This window comes from Plecotus auritus, assembly GCF_963455305.1.
Source record: "Plecotus auritus genome assembly, chromosome: 7".
Taxonomy (NCBI): Eukaryota; Metazoa; Chordata; class Mammalia; order Chiroptera; family Vespertilionidae; genus Plecotus; species Plecotus auritus.
Genome location: NC_137774.1, coordinates 65992778 through 66010163, shown reverse-complemented (window position 1 = coordinate 66010163; position 17386 = coordinate 65992778).

The window sequence follows — 17386 nt, the reverse complement described above, 5'->3', positions numbered from 1 at the left end:
GTGAGAACACTTAAGATCTACTCTTAGCATGTTTTAAGTGTACAATATGGAATTATTAACTAGAGCCACCATGCTGTACATTAAATCTCCAGAACTCATTTAGCATGCAAAACTTTGTACAAAGGGTGCATCATTAAGCCAGTTACCTCGGGGAGTGACTGGACATTAATCCAGAGGGCAAACTCTGGGAAATGATGACAAACACATACCTCAGAACTATCCTGCCTAAGACGCAAGGGAGCTGGGGTATTTATATAGCAGCTTCTGAAAGTAGTTGGTTGGGCGCTGCCTTGGGAGCAGAGTGGCACCTGCAGCTTAATGGGTTATGTTCCTAGCAGCCATTTGGAAGTTGACCTGCAGGGTCCGAGGGTGTTAGGATCTGAGGGATTTGAGGGCAGGGTGCTGTCAGTGTCTGCTGTACTCCCCAAATAGATTGTAAGGTCTATGAGGGAAGGGGCTTTGTGTGTTTTGATTATTTCTAGGTCCCCAATGCCTAGCACAGTGGTCAGCAAACTGCGGCTCGCGAGCCACATGCGGCTCTTTGGCCCCTTGAGTGTGGCTCTTCCACAAAATACCACGGTCTGGGCGAGTCTATTTTGAAGAAGTGGCGTTAGAAGAAGTTTAAGTTTAAAAAATTTGGCTCTCAAAAGAAATTTCAATCGTTGTACTGTTGATATTTAGCTCTGTTGACTAATGAGTTTGCCGACCACTGATAGCACATAATGGTTGCTCAATGTGTAGTATTTTAATGAACAAACGAGTGAATGAGAGATTCATGAATTTAATTGTAAGGGTTCAGAAAGAGGCTAAGCAAACCACTGTAGTAGATACTGTGGAAGTGAAACACTTCAGATAAAGGATCAAGGAGAACCTTTAGAGTAGTGAAGAGGAACTTGAGAACAACTCAGTTTAGCATAGTCACAGGATTAAATGAAATGACATGGAATCACTGGGTCCTTAATATGCACTGAGCTGCTGAGTACCCAACTTAAGGTTCCCTCCGGTCTTGTTCTGTGCTGTGATATGCTGGCTATTGTTTGAGTTGCAATCTCCATTATTTGTAGCCCAAAGCACCCCAACAGATGTAATCTCTGTTGTAAAAACTTGATATATAATTAAATAACTTTTGTGGGGCTCAGTTTATTCATTTCCAAAATGAGAATATCATCTTCATAGGATTTCTATAAAGAATTAGATGAGGAGAAACCAAGATGGCGGCATAGGTAAGCACCTAAACTGCTGCCTCGCACAACAATTTCAAAACTACAACTAAAAGACAGAACGGACACCATCCAGAACCACAGGAAAGCTGGCTGAGTGAAAATTCTACAACTAGAAGGAAAGAGAAAAGCTCACAGAGAATTGGAGGTACAGCAAAGGGTCTTTGTGCGCGCAGAGAGGAAGGGCGGCTGAGAGCCTGGCTGACTTTCTCTGGCAGAAGGGGGAAGGAAGCCCCCGACCGCACTGAACCCCAGTTCTGACTGCACTGAACCCCAGTTCTGGGCGAGCCCCTGGGGACCCACGCTCTTGTGGGGGGAGTCTGGACTCTCGGGTGGAGACTCGGGAGCCGGGGAAGGCGGAGGTCTGAAGGTGTGCGCGTGCGCGCAAGGGCAAGGCTGACGGGAAGCCAAGACTGTCTGCTCTGCCCTGAGACTCCACCCCATCCAAGCTGAGCACAGAGGCTATTGCAATTTGGCAAGTCTAATCCTATAAGGCTGTCTCCAGCACTGAACTTCTCCCAGCTGATCCTTACAGCCTGGAGGTCAATTCCTCTCAGTGATACCAACAACAATCAAGACTTAATTACAACAAGGCTGTACACACAGTCCACAAAGGGGTGCACCAAGAGTGTCCACCTCAGGTTAACTGGGGAGGCCGACCCACTGGGCCATATAGGAACACAAATCTACCCTACCAACTCAGGGAAGCAGTGAAAATGTGGCGTCAAAGAAACAGAGCACAAACGAAAGAAATGGAGGAAAACAAACGACTGGATATAGAATTCAAAACCACGGTTATAAGGCTTTTCAAGAATATCCTAGAAAAGGCCGATAAATATAACGAGACCCTCGAAGATATGAAAAAGGACCAACTAGAAATTAAACACACACTGACTGAAATAAAAAATATTATACAGAGACCCAAAAACAGACTAGAGGAACACAAGAATCAAGTCAAAGAATTGAAATACAAAGAAGCAAAAAACACTAAACCGAAAAAGCAAAAAGCAAAAAAAAAAATCCAAAAAGTTGAAGATAGTGTAAGAAGACTCTGGGACAACTTCAAGCGTACCAACATCAGAATTATGGGGGTGCCAGAAGAAGAGAGAGAGCAAGATACTGAAAACCTATTTGAAGAAATAATGACCGAAAACTTCCCCCACCTGGTGAAAGAAATAGACTTACAAGTCCAGGAAGCGCACAGAACCCCAAACAAGAGGAATCCAAAGAGGACCACACCAAGACACATCATAATTAAAATGCCAAGAGCAAAAGACAAAGAGAGAATATTAAAAGCAGCAAGAGAAAAACAGTTAGGCCCTGACCGGTTTGGCTCAGTGGATAGAGCGTCGGCCTGCGGACTCAAGGGTCCCAGGTTCGATTCCGGCCAAGGGCATGTACCTTGGTTGCAGGCACATACCCAGTGGGGAGTGTGCAGAAGGCAGCTGATCGATGTTTCTCTCTCATCGATGTTTCTGACTCTCTATCCTTCTCCCTTCCTCTCTGTAAAAAATCAATAAAATATATTAAAAAAAAAAAAAAGAAAAACAGTTAGTTACCTACAAGGGAGCACCCATACGACTGTTAGCTGATTTCTCAGCAGAAACTATGCAGGCCAGACGGGAGTGGCAAGAAATTTTCAATGTGATGAATAGCAAGAACCTACAACCAAGATTACTCTACCCAGCAAAGCTATCATTCAGAATTGAAGGGCAGATAAAGAGCTTCACAGATAAGAAAAAGCTAAAGGAGTTCATCACCACCAAACCAGTATTATATGAAATGCTGAAAGGTATTCTTAAAGAAGAGAAAGAAGAAAAAAGTAAAGATAAAAATTATGAACAACAAATACATATCTATCAACAAGTGAACCTAAAAATCAAGTGAATTAAAAACCTGAGGAACAGAATAATCTGGTGAATATAATAGAATCAGGGGCATAGAAAGGGAGTGGAATGATAATTCTCAGGGGGAAAGGGGTATGGGGGGCTCAGGAAGAGACTGGACAAAAATCATACACCTATGGATGAGGACAGTGGGGGAGAGGTAAGGGCAGAAGGTGGGGTGGGAACCGGTTGGAGGGGAGCTATGGGGGGAAAAAGGAGAAACAATTGTAATAATCTGAATAAAGATTTATTAAAAAAAAAAGAATTAGACGAGTTAACACGTGGAAAGCACTTAATACTGGCACAGAGTAAATGCTTAATCACTGTGTTATTATTAGTGTTTTATTATTTTATACTATAACATGCTATATGCAATATGTTCTTAAACATATTGCGACATGTTATATTTCTTCTATGTTCTTAAAATGTTTAATTTTAAAAATTAGCCCTATTCGGTTGGCTCAGTGGATAGAGTGTCAGCCTGTGGATTGAAGGGTCCGGGTTTGATTCCGGTGAAAGGCACGTGCCCAGGTTGTGGGCTTGATCCCCAGCAGGGGGCATGCAGGAGGCAGCCGATCAATGATTCTCTCTCATCATTGATGTTTCTATCTCTCTCTCCCTCTCCATGCCTCTCTGAAATAAATAAAAATATATTAAAAAGAAAAATTAAACATTTTTGTTGTATTTATGATATTTTCTATTTTTTACCCTAATGTATCATGACCAGAGAATATGGCATGTATCATTTCTGTCCTTTTGTGGCATAAAATTAAAACTGTTTTTGTAAAACATGCTTTAATTCTTAAAGAAACTACACTCTATTTTTTAAAGTTAATCTTTGCCCAGCAGGCATGGCTCAGCGTTTGAGCATTGGCCTGTGAACCAGGGTTCGACTCCCAGTCAGGGCACGTACGGAGGTTGTAGGCTCGATCCCCAGTTGGGGGCATGCAGGAGGCAGCCGATCAATGATTCTCTCTCATCATTGATGTTTCTCTCTCTCTCCCCCTCTCCCTTCCTCCCTGAAATCAATAAAACATATATTAAAAAGTTAATCTTTGACATATATTTATTAATTTTTCCTTATTAGTTGTGTTGTTCAGATCAATCACTTAATTCCCACATCTATAGCTAAGTCAGAATTTGTCCTCAATTTTTATTGAGGAAAGAGTGAAGAAATAAAATGGGCTCACTATAATTAAGCTGCTAAATTACTAAAACCTAATAGGCTGAGGCAGGAGGAAATGATTCTATTCTTGTGCTAACTAGCCCGGGAGCTTAAACTCTTGAACTTTCCAGTCCCGTGTCATGGCCTGGGTATACATCAGCTGATTGTGTGTCAATAAGTGGACGTGCACCAGACCTCCAGACAACCCTCTGATTACGCCCCAAAGGACTCACGAATCCAGGCCACCTAACATCCACCCAATACATTCATCATTGAGACCTCCTGGCGGTCATCCTCTAGACCAGAGGTCACCAACAGGTGGTCTGCGGACCACTGGTGGTCTGTGAGGTCCGAGAGGTTGGCGACCACTGGTTTAAGGAAACCTTTGGAGCAGCGGTCGCCAACCCGTGGTCTGTGAGGTCCGAAAGGTTGGCGACCATTGCTCTAGACCAGCCGTGGGCAAACTACGGCCCGTGGGCCGGATCCGGCCCGTTCGGCTGTTCTATCCGGCCCGCGGAGCCGAAAGAGCAGAGGGTTCTCTTGCTCTCCCCTCCACTCCTTCACCAGCAGCAGTGTTAACATGGCAATGTCGGGAAACACGGCCGCAGCTCCTTCTGAGTAGAAGGAACAACCTCTCAATCTTCCAGAGGCTCCTTGTAATGCCCGCGGACGCGTCCCCCGACATCACCCTGGGAATGCGTAGACACGTTATCGTGGTGATGTAGGGAGACACGCCCCTGGAGAGCACAGTATCAGAGCATTAGCTAAAAAGGAGACCAACAACACTGTTCCCACTGAAGTTGATGTTTTAAAGACCAAAAACCTTTCAACCCAGTCTACATTGCCATCTACATCTACGTCCCGGGCATAATTTGGAAGTTGCACTAAAGAAAATGTTTAATTTACTGTTTACACATTTTGTTCTTTTCTATTTGTTTTAGTTTTAAATTATTTTATTATATTTAAGTTTATTTTGAAAGGCTTTTGTACCTTTCCTTTGTTAGGCAATTTTATTTTGCCTTTGCCATCTTCAATATAAGGTATGTTATTGTGCTATGATTCCTCCATTTTTTGAAGTTTCAATTTATAATAATTAGTGTTTACATTCTTCTTGTTAAAATGTTTGAAATGAATAAAACTATTGAAATAAAAAAAAAAGACCGTACCCTTTTATGTAATGATGTTTACTTTGAATTTATATTAGTTCACACAAACACTCCATCCATGCTTTTGTTCCGGCCCTCCGGTCCAGTTTAAGAACCCATTGTGGCCCTCGAGTCAAAAAGTTTGCCCACCCCTGCTCTAGACCATCTGGCATCCATCATCCAGACAGGCTGACATCTGACTGGTAACCATCCTGGACCAACTCTAGGACTAAGAATGCAGGACTGATTATTCTTAAGAATGCATTTTATTTTTTACATGGTATTCAGATAGAATGGAGCAGCTCAGTAGCTTCTGAGGCCAATAGCATTTCTATCACCACAATTACTTTAGCAAACCTGGTTCCCCTCACTTCTGCAACATCATGCAGAGTTAGTAATTGTGTTTGCACAAGAATGCATTTTTTATTGTAGGAACTCTTGTCTTCCTGTTTAGGAACACTTCTTGTTTTTTTTCCTAGCCATGTCCCCAGTTTGCAAACTCTAAGACCCTTGAATAACTCTTTACCATGAACTTCTAGCAAAGCCTCTGGACTTTTTTTTGAGTTTTGTGACACTACTTTCTAAATTTGTCCAATCCACCTCTCCCTCCTATTTCTAACTGGGCATCAGTCCAACTCATCCTCAAATTCCTGTTTGTTTCTAGACTCAATGCCTTACCTCTGAGACCTTTCTGTCCTCTACTCCCAAAATAATGTTCATTGTCAAGATTCTGGAGAAAGACTTCCAGCCCATGGGTTTTCTAGCCTCACTGGTGTAACTCTTTTAAAGCCACATTTCCTCTTGCTCTGTCTGAGCAGGATGTGTCTAAATCCAGATTGTTCCTTCCTCCTTTCTACATGCTGTCAGATATAGCCTCTGTCCCTCCTCGCACTCAGCTTTTGGCCACATTATTGCTCCAGTTCTCTGTTGCGACGGCTTTTACACTTTTTTACATGCAGGTTAATTTTTTTTTTTAGAGCAAAAATGGAACAACCCACTTCTGCTTACACAGGTGTTGTAGACATTTTTTGTGACCAGGGAAAGAAGATTTCAAAGTGAACTAAAGAGCTAGGAGCAAGATGAGTCCTGCAATGGCATCTTGGGTCCTTCTCACCGCTATTTCCTTCCTTCTCACCCTTTCTTTGCTCCTCAGACTAGAGTAAGGCATTTTTTGTCTTGTCCAGAGCTGAAATTGTAGTTATTTACTTATTCAAGCAACATTCAATGTGGCATGTACCATTCTTAGTCTTGGGAATATCCATTTGGATAATTGAAAACTGTTGCCTTCAATAGGCTATAATGGAAGAAATAACCTCATTACACAGTTAATGCGATCAGGGTGTGAGAATTTCTAATAAAGCTATGTGCAAGAGAGCCTGGGTCTGAGTAGGAAATCAGGTCAGGCTTTTCAGAAAAGGTGACAGCTTGAGTTGGCACTTGGAAAGCAATGAGGAGTTTTTAAGGATTACACACAGATGCAGGAGGCATTCTAGACATGCTCAATGGTAGGTTGTATTAGTCATCTAAAACTACATAACAAATTACCCCCAACTTATGACTTAAAACAACAATAATCATTACCAGTGAAAATGCAAAATGGTGCAGCCACTTTGGAAGATGGTTTGGCAGTTTCTTACAGAACTAAGCATACTCTCCTTGTGTGATCCAGCAGTCAAGCTCCTTGGTATTTACTCAGAGGGCCTGAAAAGTATGCCCACACAAAACCCCGCACGTGGATGTTCATAGCAGCTTTATTCAGAGTTGCCAAAATTGGAAGCAACCAAGATATCCTTCAGTAGGCAAATGGATAAACTACGGTCCATCCAGACAAGGGAATATTAGTCAGTACTAAAAGTGAGTTATTAAACCATGAAGTGGCATGGCAGAAACTTAAATGCATGTTGCTAAGTGAAAGAAGCTAGTCTGAAAGGGCTATTTACTGTATGATTCCAACTATATGACGCGCTGGAAAAGGCAAAACTATGAAGACAGTGAATATGTCACTCTGGTGGAGGATGTTAATAATGGGAAAGGCTATGCCAGCGATTTTCAACCAGTGTGCTGCAAGAATTTTTAAAGCATGCAATACCTTACTATTTCGTCAGGGGTTCTGACCTCTTTTCTCTTAAATTGGCAGATAGAAACATGATAACAGCCAACACAATCACCATCTAGTGCAAATGAATCAAAATTATACCTATTTTTTTTGTATGAGATCAGCAAAACATATATTTTTTGATGTGCTACAATATTTCAGTAATTAGTTTATGTGTCATGAAATGAAAAAGGTTAAAAATTGCTGGGCTTTGTGGGGGTAGGAAGTATATGGGGAATCTTCCCCTCAAGTTTGCTGTAAATTTAAAACTGCTCTAAAAAATGACGTCTATACTTAAAAAACTCAGATGAACAAAACCCCAACAATAATTATTTCTTATCTCCCATGAGTTCTCTGGGTCAGGAAATTGGGGATGGTGTGGCTGAGCAGTCCGGCTGAGTGTCTCTCATGGTCAGACGTCAGCTGTGGCTACATTCACCTGAAGGCTTGACTTTGGCTGAAGGATCTGCTTCCAGAGCAGCTCACTCACTCGGAGGGTGAGTGGTTCTGGCTGTTGGTGGGCAGCCTCAGTTCTCCACCAGGAGGTAGCTTGAGCATCCTCACAGCATGGTGAGTGGCTTCCTCCAGCCTCCAGTGAGAGTAATCCAAAGGAGCAAGGCAGAAGCTGCAAAGCCTTTCAAAATCTAGTCTTGGAAGTGACACACCTTCAGCTCTGCTGAATTTTATTGGTCAAACAGGCCAGACATGTTTCAATGAGGAAGGGGGCTGCACGAGGGTATGAATATTTGGAGAGGAATATCATTGGGGGCCATCCTTGATGCTGGCCTCCACATAGGGCATGCTAAGTGTAACTGATGGAGTGTGCTTGGGCTCTAAGTGGTTAGACATAAAGATGAAAGTTATTTGTGGGCTAAATTGTCAGGAGCTAAGGAGTTTGGCTTTTAACTGTTGGTGATAGGGAACTGTTGAAAGGTTTCTAAGAAGGCACTTAGGGGGTTGAACTGTCTCTACTTACCCAAATTTGTCAGCAAAAGCTGTGCAGTATGTTTAAGTAAGATCCTTGATGTTCTCTGCTTTTTCTTTGGGGTGTGTGAAACCTCATGTAGACTTACACATATCCCGTTCTGTCATTTGTGTTGGACTGTTTTTGGAACCTGTTAATTTGTGTTATATGTCAGCTTGAACACTCTTCTAATATGTAGGACTTAATATCTCTATCAGTTTGGATACTTTTGGTTGCAAATACAATTTAACTCAAAATGAATCCTATATAATAAAAGGCTAATATGCAAATTAACTGAATGGCGGAATGACTGGTTGCTATGATGTGCACTGATCACCAGGGGGCAGATGCTCAACGCAGGAGCTGTGCCCTGGTGGTCAGTGTGCTCCCACAGGGGGAGCGCTACTCAGCCACAAGCAGGACTGATGGCTGGTGAGCGCAGCGGTCTGCCTCCGTGTCAGTCGGACATCCCCCGAGGGCTCCCAGACTGCAAAAAGGTGCAAGCCGGGCTGAGGGACCCCCTCCCTCTCCAGAGTGTGCAAATGCTGTGCACCGGGCCTCTAGTTAAGTAATAAAAAGAATTTATTGCCTCATATAACTGAAAAGTCCATCAATAGAAAGGATTTCAGGTGTGGTTTGATCCAGAGTTTCACACTTTCATGAGGGATCTGGCTCCATTTTGGTGTTGTGTTGGTTCATCCTTAAGTGTATATATTTTTTTCACGGTAGCAAAAAATAGTTGCAGGTTCCAGAGTTTTATATTACACTGGACAGAGAAAAGGCATTTTTGTCCTCAGTTCCACTTTGATTGGCCTGGCTTAGGCCACATGCACATACTTGAACGAATCACTGAAGTCAGGGGTGTGAAATATATAGATTGGCTTAGCTTAGTTCACATGCTCCCCCTTGGAGCTGGGGGTGAAGTCCATTTTTCCCAAATAACATAGTCCTTCAAATGGAAATTGAGAGTTTCTTGGAAGAGGGAAATTGGATGCTGGGAGGATGCTGGAAATTGGATACAAATCCAAAAGTATGATGTGGTTTATCTAAAGAACATTTACTGAGCCTTATCCAGACATTGTGTTGGGCACTGGACTAGAGCCAACACCACATCGCCCCTGCTTTTATGAAGGCCTAGGACTTAGTTTATGGGATTTTTCCTCTCTTATTCACATCTGTATCCCCAGAGCCTGGAATAGCACCTGGCACACAGTAGGCACTCAGTAAATATTTGTTAAATGGATAGTCGGGGGGCAATAACAGGAGAGATGGCAGAGTTCCTCAAGTGCCTGGCCGCCCTCCCGGGCAGGCTGGGCCCAGCTCTTGCTCACGGTCCTGTGGCTCTGAGGTGATATCTAGCTTTCCAAACTCACATCCGGTGCATTTATGTTTGAGTCTCCACAGAGCAGCTCTGTGCCTAATCAGCTTTCTGCTAAGGGATGCTGCTTCGAAGAGGGTATAAAGATAGATCTAATGGGAGCCCGTTTCCCTGTTGATTCTTTGACTACAAATTAGGGGCATCTTTGACAACAGGACAAAAATTTTAAGTTGGGATTGTTGGAAAATCAGAGACGTGGTTGTCATCCTTACAGGCTGCCTCATCCTCCACACTGCCCTGAAGGATACACGTGGTTCAGACAGCGACCAATGGGCCTCCAGTGTATGACACCTCCTCTCCTCCTGTGGCCCCGGAAGAACAAAATCCCTATTACCCCGAACCTTTGACTCCACCAACTAGAATATAAATTGTGAGAAAAATAGTCGTAATCCCTGAAGGCTTAATTGTCTGCAAGGAATAGACACCTGCCCAAAGTCTTAAAAGAAAATGCGGTTTGGGGTGAAGATAGGCGGGGCTCAGGTGTGTGGGCAGGACTAAACTGGCAAGCACCTCCAGAGCCCAGGTGCTCCAGGCCCACGCTCACCTCTCTCGCAGAGGCCGCGTGGCTCCTGCACAGCATCGCTGCTCCTCTGTGAATAGATTCCATCCCCTTCCTGTCACCTCTACTCCTTCATAACTTAGTTTGCTCTAGGAATCACTCCCACCTTCCAGGAAAGAGGTTCAGGGAGGGGAGGGGTCAGCTCCTCTGTCCATCAAGGCTTTCCCGTACATCTCATTGGTCATAATGGAGTCACATGGCCACGCCTAGCTGCAAAGCAGGCTGGATAAGTCTGTGGGTAGTTTTTCCAGTCTCTATTGGAGAGAGGCACAGGAGAGGGAGCTGGAGTTAATCTGCTAAAGTATCTGCCTCAGGATATTGAAGTCCGACCAACCTGCTCAGATGTTGACCTGAAACGTCTAAAATGGTTTGAAACTACAAAGCACTCTATAAACGTTGGCTTCAAGATAGAATGCATGTGGCACATCCACTTGGAGAGCCATTTAGCAGTGGGTATGAAGGGTCTCAAAATGTGCATCTAAGTTGCCCCAGTCGTTTCATTTAAAAAATTGTATCTGGAGGAAAGAATTCCAAAGAAGCAAAAGGTTGTATGTAGAAAATTATTTAATGCAGCAGTGACTAAAGTAGTAAAATATTAAAACTTCCCAACTTAGTGAAATATTTTATATGCACTAAAATTGAGTCCTGTAAAGCTACACAAAATATTTATGCTAAAATGTTATATGACAAAACCACGATACAAAATTAAACCTACCCTGTCATGTCAAGTTTGTTAATGATATCTGTGCTGGACGTGAATGAAGAAAAGCTGATATATTATGGTGGTGGGACTGTCTTCTTTTTGCTTGTTTTCTTTAATATTATTATAATACTGTTTGTATCGTTAATACTAGTAAAATTGGGAGAAAAAAAATACCATTACAGTGGCTTCCTAGACCTTTCAGGGGTTGAACAGAGTCAGTTATCTTAGGACACATCTGACCCACGCTCCAAAAATGGCCTGTCCTGTGCACTCGAGGGGCGGTGTTGCTGTTTGACATTTGCATCTATCCACTTCACCCCGCGAAGCAAAATAACCCACACAAAAGAGTGTGGTTCTTCTCCTTGGAAGGAAGGGCAGCGTCCTTCCCGTCATATTCCAGGAATGAGCACTTCTCTGAACTGTTCAGGTCAGGCCCTGAGAGACTTCTGTTTTCAAGGATGGGAAGCAAGAGGAAGCACTTCAGGGGTGGTGGCACTACATGGCTGTCCCTGCCCTGCAAGTGACCTCTGGCCAACCATACTCTTATCATGCTCTTGGAGGAAGCACCCGAGCCTTCCACAAAGCCTGTTTTTCTGACCCGCCTGACACCTGGCCCCTTGCTTACACTACTGAGGGAGCAGGTGGAGGGGTCCAGGATGCTTCCAGCTGGGCAGCAGGCAACTTGGAGGCTGATATTCTTTATGTGTCTTTAGGGCTGGTCAACCCAAGACACAGTGGGTAGAATAATGATAGGTGATAGTGACTGAATATTCACTACATGCACTTTGACATCTGTTATCTCATTTAATCATCATAGCAACCCCAAGAGATATGTCTGTTACTACCACTGTTTTCCAAATGAAGCTAGTTAAGTTCAGAGAGTACCTTGCTCAAGGTCTCTTGTAGAGTTAGGAGTTTAACCCTCCATATAGTCTGGTACCAGACCCCAAAGGCTTAATGCGATTGTTGAGAATGACTTTCGGGTGAAATTTTTACTGGCAGGCAATACAGTGTAACGGAAAACAAGATTTTCTTATTTGTACTTCTCAGAACCTTCTCAGGGGGGTAGGTTCTGAGTGCCCAGTTCCTTTGAATGCGGTGGGCCAAGCAACTTGGAGGGTTCTAGATAGAGGTAAACTGTTAGTGTAGGCCAGGGGAAAAGATCTGGAGAGATTGGCCTGAGAGATTGGGACGAGAGGAGCAGTGATCCTGGGTGACGTGTGGGGCAACCCTGCTACCCTCATTCTCTTGAGAGCAAAGCCAGAAAAGCTTGGGAGGAGAAGCATAACAGCAAGGGTTTGTGAGGTTGAGTAGAGAGAGTCATGTGCTGCAAAACTCACTTACAGGAAGGAGGCGGGGGAGTGAGCCCTGCGGAAATCTGGGGAAAAAATAGTTGAGTCAGAGGGAACAGCCAATGTGAAGGCCTTAAGATGGAAGTGTTTGGCATGTTTGAAGAACAGCAAGGAGGCAAGCATTGCTGGAGTGGAAGGAGCAAGGTGTCAAAGAAAAGGAGATGAGCTTAAGGAGGCAACTGGGGGCGGGGCATGGGGCGACAGATCATGCAGGGCCTTGCTGGTTATGGAAAAGACTGGCTTGCCCCCAGTGAGGTGAGGAGCCTTTGTAAGGTTTTGAGCAGCAAGCAATCTATGTCTTGTGTTTTATTTTTAATTTTTTATTTTTTTTAATTTTTTTTTAATTTTAATAAATCTTTATTCAGATTATTACAATTGTTTCTCCTTTTTCCCCTTGTAGCTCTCCTCCACCCAGTTCCCACCCCACCTTCTGCCCTTACCTCCCCCCCACTGTCCTCATCCATAGGTGTATGATTTTTGTCCAGTCTCTTCATGAACCCCCCATACCCCTTTCCCCTGAGAATTATCAGTCCACTCCCTTTCTATGCCCCTAATTCTATTATATTCACCAGATTATTCTGTTCCTCAGATTTTAATTCACTTGATTTTTAGGTTCACTTGTTGATAGATATGTATTTGTTGTTCATAATTTTTATCTTTACTTTTTTCTTCTTCCTCTTCTTTAAGAATACCTTTCAGCATTTCATATAATACTGGTTTGGTGGTGATGAACTCCTTTAGCTTTTTCTTATCTGTGAAGCTCTTTATCTGCCCTTCAATTCTGAATGATAGCTTTGCTGGGTAGAGTAATCTTGGTTGTAGGTTCTTGCTATTCATCACATTGAAAATTTCTTGCCACTCCTGTCTGGCCTGCATAGTTTCTGTTGAGAAATCAGCTGACAGTCGTATGGGTGCTCCCTTGTAGGTAACTAACTGTTTTTCTCTTGCTGCTTTTAATATTCTCTCTTTGTCTTTTGCTCTTGGCATTTTTTTTTTTTAAATATATTTTATTGATATTTTACAGAGAGGAAGGGAGAGGGACAGGGAGCCAGAAACATAGATGAGAGAGAAACATCGATCAGCTGCCTCCTGCACACCTCCCACTGGGGATGTGCCCGCAACCAAGGCACATGCCCTTGACCGGAATCGAACCCGGGACCCTTCAGTCCGCAGGCCGACGCTCTATCCACTGAGCCAAACCGGCCTTGGCTGCTCTTGGCATTTTAATTATGATGTGTCTTGGTGTGGTCCTCTTTGGATTCCTTTTGTTTGGGGTTCTGTGCGCTTCCTGGACTTGTAAGTCTATTTCTTTCACCAGGTGGGGGAAGTTTTCAGTCATTATTTCTTCAAATAGGTTTTCAGTATCTTGCTCTCTCTCTTCTTCTGGCACCCCCATAATTCTGATGTTGGTACGCTTGAAGTTGTCCCAGAGTCTTCTTACACTATATTCAACTTTTTGGATTTTTTTTTTTCTTTTTGCTTTTTCGGTTTAGTGTTTTTTGCTTCTTTGTATTTCAATTCTTTGACTTGATTCTTGTGTTCCTCTAGTCTGTTTTTGGGTTTCTGTATAATATTTTTTATTTCAGTCAGTGTGTGTTTAATTTCTAGTTGGTCCTTTTTCATATCTGCGAGGGTCTCGTTATATTTATCGGCCTTTGCTAGGATATTCTTGAAAAGCCTTATAACCGTGGTTTTGAATTCTATATCCAGTCGTTTGTTTTCCTCCATTTCTTTTGTTTTTGATCTGTTTCTTTGACGCCGCATTTTCATTGCTTCCCTGAGTTGGTAGGGTAAATTTGTGTGCTAGGTTTCCTATATGGCCCAGTGGGTCGGCCTCCCCAGTTAACCTGAGGTGGACACTCTTGGTGCACCCCTTTGTGGACTGTGTGTACAGCCTTATTGTAGTTAAGTCTTGATTGTTGTTGGTATCACTGGGAGGAATTGACCTCCAGGCCAGTTGGCTGTAAGGATCAGCTGCGTCTATGCTGGGAGAAGTTCAGTGCTGGAGACAGCCTTATAGGATTAGACTTGCCAAATTGCAATAGCCTCTGTGCTTGGCTTGGATGGGGTGGAGTCTCAGGGCGGAGCAGACAGTCTTGGCTTCCCGGCAGCCTTGCCCTTGCGCGCACGCGCAGATCTCTGCCTTCCCCAGCTCCCGAGTCTCCGCCCGAGAGTCCAGACTCCCCCCACAAGAGCGTGGGTCCCCAGGGGCTTGCCTGGAACCGGGGTTCAGTGCAGTCAGAACTGGGGCCCAGTGCGGTCAGGAGCCTCCGACTCCCTTCCACTAGGGAAAGCCTGTGGCAACCTCCGCAGCCTTTGTGCGCACTGGCATGCGTGCGCCTTCAGACTTCTGCCTTCCCCAGCTCCTGAGTCTCCGCCCGAGAGTCCAGACTCCCCCCGTAAGAGCGTGGGTCCCCAGGGGCTCGCCCAGAACTGGGGTTCAGTGCAGTCAGAACTGGGGTTCAGTGCGGTCGGGGGCTTCCTCCCCCCTTCTGCCAGAGAAAGTCAGCCAGGCTCTCAGCCGCCCTTCCTCTCTGCGCGCACAAAGACCCTTTGCCGTACCTCCAATTCTCTGTGAGCTTTTCTCTTTCCTTCTAGTTGTAGAATTTTCACTCAGCCAGCTTTCTTGTGGTTCTGGATGGTGTCCGTTCTGTCTTTTAGTTGTAGTTTTGAAATTGTTGTGCGAGGCAGCAGTTTAGGTGTTTACCTATGCCGCCATCTTGGTTTCTCGATACCTCATCTGTGCTGTCCTTGTGCTGCCGGCTGCTACACCAGCATTTTTCTTCTCTATGTCTTGTGTTTTAAAAGGATCCCTCTGGCTACTGTATTGAAAACTGACTTTGGTGAAGAGGGAGTAGAGAAGCAGTGGGGCACAGGAAAGGCCCACCGTGATAGTCCAGGTGGATGCTGGTGGCTCCCACAGTTTTGGTAACAGGGGAGTTGGTGAGTAGTGGTCATATTTTGGACATATTCAGAGGCAGCATAGGATTTCCTGATGACTTTTGGTCTGAGTAATTGGAAGGACACTTGCCACTGAATGTGGGGGAACAGCTCCCCCATGGTCCCTGGCCACCTGGCACTGCCATATTGGTCACATAGGTAGTAGCCTGATCCACAGCTCCCCTGAGTCTCAGCAGAATGCCTGTAATCTTCCCGGACAGAGAATGCGAGGCCTCCGAGGAGCTGCTCTGGGGTCATCTCCCACTTATCCTCCTACCTCCCTTAGGTGCTGTCCTGAGCCAGTTTCTGTGGTCTCCCAGGTTCTGATGTGGTTTGAGTCTTTCTTTCTCATCCCCTGGTAGAGCTACAGACCAAGACAGCTTTGTCTGTTAGTCTAGAATGTGGTCTCCCTCTTTTTTGGTGTCATTTTTGTTGTGCAGGACAAGAGCCACAGGGAAATTTGGTTTTGCTGTCTATGTAAGTAATAGAGTGTTTGAATCTACGAGTTTGATTGGTGGTTCCCAGAGGGGAAGGGGTGAGGGATGGTAAAATGGGTAAAGGAGGGTCAATTGAATGGTGATGGATGGAAATTAGACCTTTGGTGGGTGAGCACACTGTAGTATATATAGATGTCGAATTACAATGTTTTACACCTGAAACTTATAAACAGCAGGTCCTCAAATAACATCATTTTGTTCAACATCACTTCATTATGAGGTTGATGAGATGATGATTAACTCTTATTTATATCAGTTAGCCCATGCTAAAACTGGTTTCATTATATGTCATTTTGCTTAAAGTCACAGAACCTATTGACGATGTTAAGTGAGGACTTAACATTATAAACCAATGCAATCTAAAAAAAAAAAAAATGAAACACATTTTTTGTACCTAAATGTGGCTCATTGTATCTTTACTGGTTGAATCAGTCAGGCCTTGGTCTGGCCTAGCCTTGTCTTGTGTGCTTGAGACTGAGATGGGGCAAGCTGGAAGGGATCAGGATTGAGGGTGATCAGGAGTTCCATTTTGAACATACTTGGTTTGGGGTACTTGTTAGACATGGATTGGGCAGTTAATTGGATATATGAGTTTGGAGCTCAGGGGAGGGGTCTGGAATGGAGACGTAAACCTAGGTGTTATCAGCATATAGATGCTATTTTAGCTATTTATAAGGACAGAGTATAGGTAAAAAATAGGACCAAGAACTGAGCTCTGGGATCCTCCTTATGCAGTTGGAGAGAAAATGAGGGATTGGCAAAAGAAACTGGGAAGAGGGACCATGGTGAAAGAGAATGAGGAAAAAGGGGGTGTGGGGGGGTGTCCCAGAAACCAATGTTCAAATTGGGTCCAGGTGTTACCTGAAAGGGGACCTGGCCCTGAGTGGGCCTGCCTAGGGCTGGCAAATTGTATGTGGGTTCTTGACTTCATGTAGGAAAAATTTCACATGAGTCCAGGTGAGTTTTAGAGGGCAGTTATTAAAGCTGAGGACAGTGCAATAAGGAAGGGCCTGGGCTAACAGGGGAGGGACTAGGCGGGGCAATGAGCCGAGGCTGGGCTGCTTTGGCTCACTAAGAAGTCAGAGAAAAGGGGCCTTGTGGACAGGGTCAGGAGTTTGCCCAGGACGAACTGCCATGCCCTGGTTGCCAGCCTCACGGGGTCCTGTAGAGTTTAGGAGATGCACGTCTGTGGGGAAAGAAGAGGGGGAGAGGCGAGAAGGTGCAAGCATGCTTCTGGGAGGAAGAGCTCGAGCTGGGACTTTGGTTTTTTTAGGGGTTTTAAAGGCTAGGCTGTTAGGGGAGGTCTTAGGGGAGGATCAATAGAATATTCATGAGCTTTATGCTGATGTATCAAAATGAGATTTATTCTCTTAACTTCATTTGTCCTTGAGTGTTTTGGCAAATGGCACTGTAGTAATTGGATTTCTGCTATCTGTCTCCCTGAGTAGGGTGATTTAAGCTATTTACCCTCTGGTTGGGGAG